General features: G+C 33.1%; 1 protein-coding gene across 2 annotated transcripts in view; it reads left to right on the forward strand.

Annotated features, from left to right (window-relative positions):
- Positions 1-1,680: 1,680 nt before the first annotated feature.
- The window catches only part of LOC106463302 (mitogen-activated protein kinase kinase kinase 12-like), a 69,720-nt gene continuing 64,778 nt past the window's right edge, over positions 1,681-6,622 (forward strand). For both annotated transcript variants that reach the window (XM_022390753.1, XM_022390756.1), the window contains exon 1: positions 1,681-1,950. The gene's annotated coding sequence lies outside the window, so the exon portion shown is untranslated. The remainder of the gene's footprint in view (positions 1,951-6,622) is intronic.

Genomic DNA, 6,622 nt, shown 5'->3' on the forward strand with positions numbered 1-6,622 from the left:
TCATTATTAATTGACATGACCCTAGCATATGGTGGAGACGATTGTATGCACATGCAGTGAGTTGGAGTGAAGTTGGAAAGCGTGGATCCTGTAAATATCCCCTTAACGTAGATCCAGCGTTCTTGAGTACTTGTATCGTCCTGAAGAAACCATTCCAGCTTCGCTGGCCCCCATTGTAATCTAAAATTAGAGAAACTGACAAAAGTGATACGTTATTAATAATATATATTGCCATTGAGATATAAAAGTAAAACAAATGTTCACTTATCAACCTACTTCATTGAAATTGTTTAAAAAAGAGGGAAACAAGTAATGAAAAAATTGCAAAAAATAATTATGTTATAGAGAGGGAAATGTCAAAACGTACAGAAACGAGGTAGGGATAAATACACAAAACCATACAAAAATCCCTAAATAATAGTCAGAAAGTACTGAGTCAATCTTACAAGCTTATGGCCATTAGCCACTGTAAGACTGTATAGAACTATTCAGATTAAATCCTTTTATTCAAATCTAAATTCATACAACTGACAGAAATTCAACATTTAGTTGCTGATAAAACTTATTCTTCGAAAGATTTGGCTACTTCTGTAGTGATTTCTGTATGGTTTTATGTATTCATTCCTCCGTATCTTGTTTCTGTACTTTTTGGCATTGTCATCCCTACATCATACTTAATTTTTGCAATTTTTTATTACTTGTTATTGTTTCCTCCCAACCCATTGTGTTATTTCTTAATATAAAGCAAACAGTCAACTCATTTAGTAAAACAAAATATCAGGTAAAACAGTTTGTATCAGTAGCACTTAAATTATTTTAAAGATTAAATTCATTACAGTTAAAGATTTTTTCAAATGTGCTATATCAATTTGCCCGTGCTAATCAGAATAAAAATAACGTTAATAAAATTTATTCACTAAACTAGTTGTTGCCACTCCATAAGTTCGTTTTTGTGAAAAATCTTTAAAAAATAGCCTAGAACTTTTTACAATCTCCAGCTTGGCCTACTAACCCCAAATGTACAACTGAATTTTTTAACTCTACATGATCTCATTTTAAATTTTAACTAATAGATACGTTTGTATATAAAACTTCTTGAATATTCAATTTATTTGGAATTACGGACAAATATTTAGATATTTCTCTGGTGCCTAGATTATTTTGATTTAGTTTACCAGAAAAAAAAAGTATTCTAATAGCAGATCAATTACAACAATAAATGATTTTTTATTTATTTATTATTAGCCCTTACACAGCCTGGAAGGAAATGGGAGTTCAATGTCCTTTGATGAGGGGGGATATTTTTTTTCTTTTTTCAGAACATTATGTTATAGTCATGAAATGAAAAATACATTTTTTTTTCATGCATTACTGTATTAATTTAAAAACTGAATATTTTATACAAACAAAACAAAACCGTACTTTTGCCAAAAGTCTCCCGAAGGGTTAATGATAATTTTAGGGATTTACTACGCTAAAATATGGGGTTCTATTCACAGTGGTGTACATAGCGCAAATAACCCATTCTGTCGCTTTGCGCTAGAAGAACAATTTGTCATGAAACGAGTAAATTGTGCTGCCATCTAGTACTACAACTGTTTAAAACGATGCGGTGATTGACGTAACAGTACGTCACGATCGCGCGATATTACTCGATAATGCAGCAATGGAGGTAGCAGGTTGAAGATCCTGAACTAATAATTATTTTATTTGTTGAAAGGTTTATACAGTATGTTATATTTTAGGACACTTTCATTATTTGTATTTTAAGTATTAATTTTTATTGACGACAAGCTTGAGCCCTTTTAATGTGGACATTTATGCATGATAACATATTTAAATCCTACGTGTATAAAACTGTTATCGAACGCCTCGTGTTGTGAACAGGGTTGGACAGTTGTGTTTTCTCGTTCACATGCATGGCAGGGGAGTATTCTCGTAAAACACTGAGTAAGTAAAACACATCTTAAGATAGAGGATAAACATTTCGTTGGTTTATATTTTTGTAATATTATAATTTACTAAATCAATGGTAAGATTTCTTAAATAATGAATAAAACAGTAGATAAAAACAAGCGTAGTTGCGGTGCTGTTACTACTAGTTAGTGTTAACTGATATTGCATGTCTTTACGCTAGCAGTAGCACGGATGAAGTAGAACTTAAAAGATTATGAAGCAAAAATGAACGTGATAGTCACTACTTGTTAAAATGATGTCTCCGAAGCAGAGGTATTTTTCAGAATTTCAGTAAACATGTTGCGAAATTTGCCCTTATTGTATAATTAATTGTTGGCAAATATATTTTACGAGTGTTAGTAACGTAACACATAGTAGTAGTAGTAATAGTACATAGGACGAGATTGCAGAACCATAGACAGAGTTATACTATCATATATAGTCTAGTAATAGTAGTACATAGTTACTAGTTAGTTCACTGGCCGCAAGACTCTGATAAAAAATAAACTGATAAATGTCCTGTGACAGAAGTTAAATTTTATAAAATGACAAGTGATTGTTAAATATTTAAAAATATCTTTTTTTCAGACATGAGCATTAGTTTTGTCAGCCAAATCAGAGTCATATCAATAACAACGAAAAAGAATTCCACTCGAATCTCTAATTTCAAAGGCACATCCAAGTTCACCAGAAACTGCAATGTATATTGTTTTCACATAAAAAATTAAACAATTTTTAAAGGATCAACCACCTTATGAAAAATTATCAATAAATCGTATTTTATAATTCATAGGTGTATTTTTATAAAACTGGACTGTGTAAATTTTACAAAGGTGTTTTATTTTAAGGCTCGGAGATCTATAAAATTAAAAAGTAAGTGGTTATTGTTATTACGATGTTGTTATTTTTTCTAATAATGATTTTACTTACGTCTATCTATCGGATAATTTTACTTCATCTTGTGAGAAATTTTAATTACTAAATAAGGAATTACAAATAATCCGTCAGAGTAGCGTTGCAGTACCGTAATCAAGACTATATGTACTTCCGCAGAGTACCCCCGAAAGTGTTCTGTTTCAATAGTAAATAAAACCAAAATTCAGAGTAAGAAATATTTTTATTTCTTGCTTTTGAAGTTCATATGTTGTGCTATTTTGTAACTTACAGAGGGCATAATTCTTCTCGTGATTCGTGACATGCGCACGCTTGACTGACGTCATGACCTACAAAGTGCAATGTTAAGCGTCCCTTATGTGACGTCATTTTAGTGTCTACTGACCGACTGACAGACAACACATTACTGTATAGGGTGTGAGTGGTTAAAACAAGTGACCCCTCCAGGAGGCCTTCACCCTCTTTTGGCGAAATGAATTATATATGACAAGCAAAAGTATCTCTCTCCAGTGACGTGAAAAGTTTAAGTTAGTCTATCAATTTAAATTATTTCATGGACTTTAAAAAGGTTAATTGTGTGTTACACTCTTGGTTTCAGTCAGAGCCAAAGCACTGAGCTACTTATACCGCCCACCGCGAAAGTAATTGTTGAGCATTTCAGTCATGCTATAAATTTTTATAAAACTGGACTGTGTACATTTTACAAAGGTGTTTTATTTTAAGGCTCGGAGATCTATAAAATTGAAAACAAGTGGTTATTGTTATTACGATGTTGTTGTTATTTTTTTCAAATAATGATTTTACTTACGTCTATCTCTCGGATAATTTTACTTCATCTTGTGAGAAATTTTAATTACTAAATAAGGAATTACAAATAATCCGCCAGAGTAGCGTTGCAGTACCGTAATCAAGACTATGTGTACTTGCTCAACAACATACGATAAATCTACATTTTTATTCTGTAAGTTACGTAACATTTTGAAATATGAATGATAGTGTGATTAATTCTTAACAATTTATTGTAGAATATCCTGCTTACGGAATAAAATTTGGCATTAATATTATCCATGCTTGTTCTACCGTCATTTCAAAAAAGTGAATGATGAGTTTTGCTTGCGTGCGCAGCTTTTTCAAACGCTGCGCGAGAAGCTGCCGTCGTAAATGGGAGACAGACGAAGGCTCGGACAGGCATCATGGTTCGCAATATTCGTAAGATTGGAGTTGCATGCAAAAGGACTTTAGTATCGGTCAAAACACAGGCTCTCCTCCCTCCGATTATGAAGTCCCGTTGGAGCACGTTTGTCAGTGCTTAGTACACTGGAGTGTGGCAATGTCGTTATTTCAAAATACCGACCGCTATTACTTTATTATTACTGTGCATCTTTTTTTTTAATTTTATTATGATTATTATCTATATATATTAATTCTTAACATCAAATACCCAGTGTAAATAAGAAAGATGGTTTTTATACTATTCCTTCATGAGGAATTTTGCACCGGTCTTAAATTATAAATAAACTTCGACTATTTGGTATCAAAAGTTCTAAACTTTTCTTTTTTCGTTGTTCTGAAAGTTAAATAGACATTAAGTTGGGAAATTGTGACAGTTGCTAGTGAGCTAGTTTTAACTATATTTGAAGTAGCTTTAGTAGCAAGTGCTTCTGGGTAACCCTTTAGCTCATTCAGTAGAGCATTTATCTGTGGTATATGTGCGCCTCAGGTTCAATCGCGGACAGCGCAACAATTTAAATTACTTTAAAAAAAGTCAATAGAAACATGCATATTTATACTAAATTATTTTTTTGTATAATTTTTGGTGGTTAAGGAGCTCGACTCGCAATCTGAGGGTCGTGGGTTCGAATCCCATCCCACCAAACATGCTCGCCCTTTCAGCCGTGGGGGCGCTATAAAGTTACGGGCAATCCCACTATTCGTTGGTAAAAGAGTAGCCCAAGAGTTGGCGGTGGGTGGTGATGACTAGCTGCCTTCCCTCTTGTCTTTCACTGCTAAATTAGGGACGGCTGACGCAATTAACCCTCGTGTAGCTTTGTGCAAAATTCAAAACCAAAAAATCTTTGATATACCTCATGAAAGTGAAATTGGAAGTTGTTTGCATGAAGTTCTTATGTTTGATAATTAAAGAATATAACTTGTACCGTACTGACTGTCTTTTCTTAAGACAGAAATTATAAGCAAGGCAATTTTATTAGCTTTAAATATTTTGATAATTTCTGGACATCGTTTTTTTTTCAAGTTTGATTTAAACTTGTACGAAGAAAACTAAACATTACGTCAGAAGGAAAAATCAGTTACAAATTCTTTTTCGATGATGTTGAGGATAGGCATTGAAAAATGCACAGTTTTCCTTATTTTAAATTGTATTACTAGTATTCTCAACATAATTTTAAATGTGATTTTGTTCTTGAACGTGACTTGTATCACGTGGCACTTTGGTTATTATTCAAGTACAATATATCCTTAAGTTCCAGGACTTCGAATTCTTTGAATCATATAACAGAGAAACGAGAGTTTTTTTGTACCTTAATTAAGTATAAAAAGTAAATACGTGGCTCTACCGGCATAGTTTTTATACTTAACTATTCCAAGTTTACTTGAATAATTTCTAATTATTAAGGCACCAATTGCAGTATAACCTAAGTGGTAATTCAGGATGCTCATGCAGCCAATGCCATGTTGACATCGTTACTTACGGATCTTTACAAAAACCAACGTCCTCTATGATAGTCACATTCCATTGTTATCTTGGAAACGTAAAAAGTGGTTTCTGATGATAATATATAAATAGTTGTTCCCTATATGCATGAACGCGCGCAGTTTGCGAGCCGGAATATGAATTCTTTCTCATACGAGTCATCAGCGTGATGTTCAACCTTATAATCACGACAGGTGGCTTCTAAACGACGCTTTCAGATATTTTGTTTCTGCGAGGTTATTACAATAAAAAAATATTACTAAAAGGTGCAGTAGAAACACCATTATTTATTTTTATCGCTTTCAGATGGTTTGTTTCTGCAAGGTTATTAAAATAATAAATTTTACTAAAAGATGCAGTAGAAGCACCATTATTTACTGTTTTTTTATTATATCGTAGGCCTCGCCTAAAGTAGTTTTAACATATAAAATGCATTTTTTAGGTTACCGAGTCTTTTAAACCAAATGAATTGTTATGGAAAGTTTGTGTTGACAGAGATTGAACTTAAAATTATACACTAAAACTGTTCTCTTTACAAATTCGTCATCCAGTTCTTATTTGTAAATAAATTACTTTTTAAAGTTTCAAGAGAAGAAGCGTATGGTAGGAAGGTTTTTAAAAACATTATTTATACCGTGTTTCTCCGCATGATAGCGTCATCCTGGCAACCGTTTAATGGAACTTTGCCGCCAGTCTGGAACCTACCTGCCACATTCTCAACGCAGGTGGAACTGTCGTTTTTGTTGTTTTGAGGGAAACCTTGACGCCGCTGAGCCTGTTTCCTCCGTAGTTACCAGTCTTTATGACGCTACCTGGTTGATGTTGTACATAGAGGGAAGGTTCCAGATTGTCACAAACTTAATTTTGTAGACAGATGGATAACACGAAAACTTATTACAAAACGGACATATATTGTGCACGTTAAGTAGTGAATATAAGTTATATACACGCTATTTTTAATGTATAGTGGTTACAATACAAAAGGTTAATTCTCCATCTGTGGTTTGCGAACTCCCTTCAGAGTCTGTGGACAGGTTGCATAATTTTAGGAAATATATA

This window comes from Limulus polyphemus, unplaced genomic scaffold, assembly GCF_000517525.1.
Source record: "Limulus polyphemus unplaced genomic scaffold, Limulus_polyphemus-2.1.2 Scaffold1371, whole genome shotgun sequence".
Classification (NCBI taxonomy): domain Eukaryota; kingdom Metazoa; phylum Arthropoda; class Merostomata; order Xiphosura; family Limulidae; genus Limulus; species Limulus polyphemus.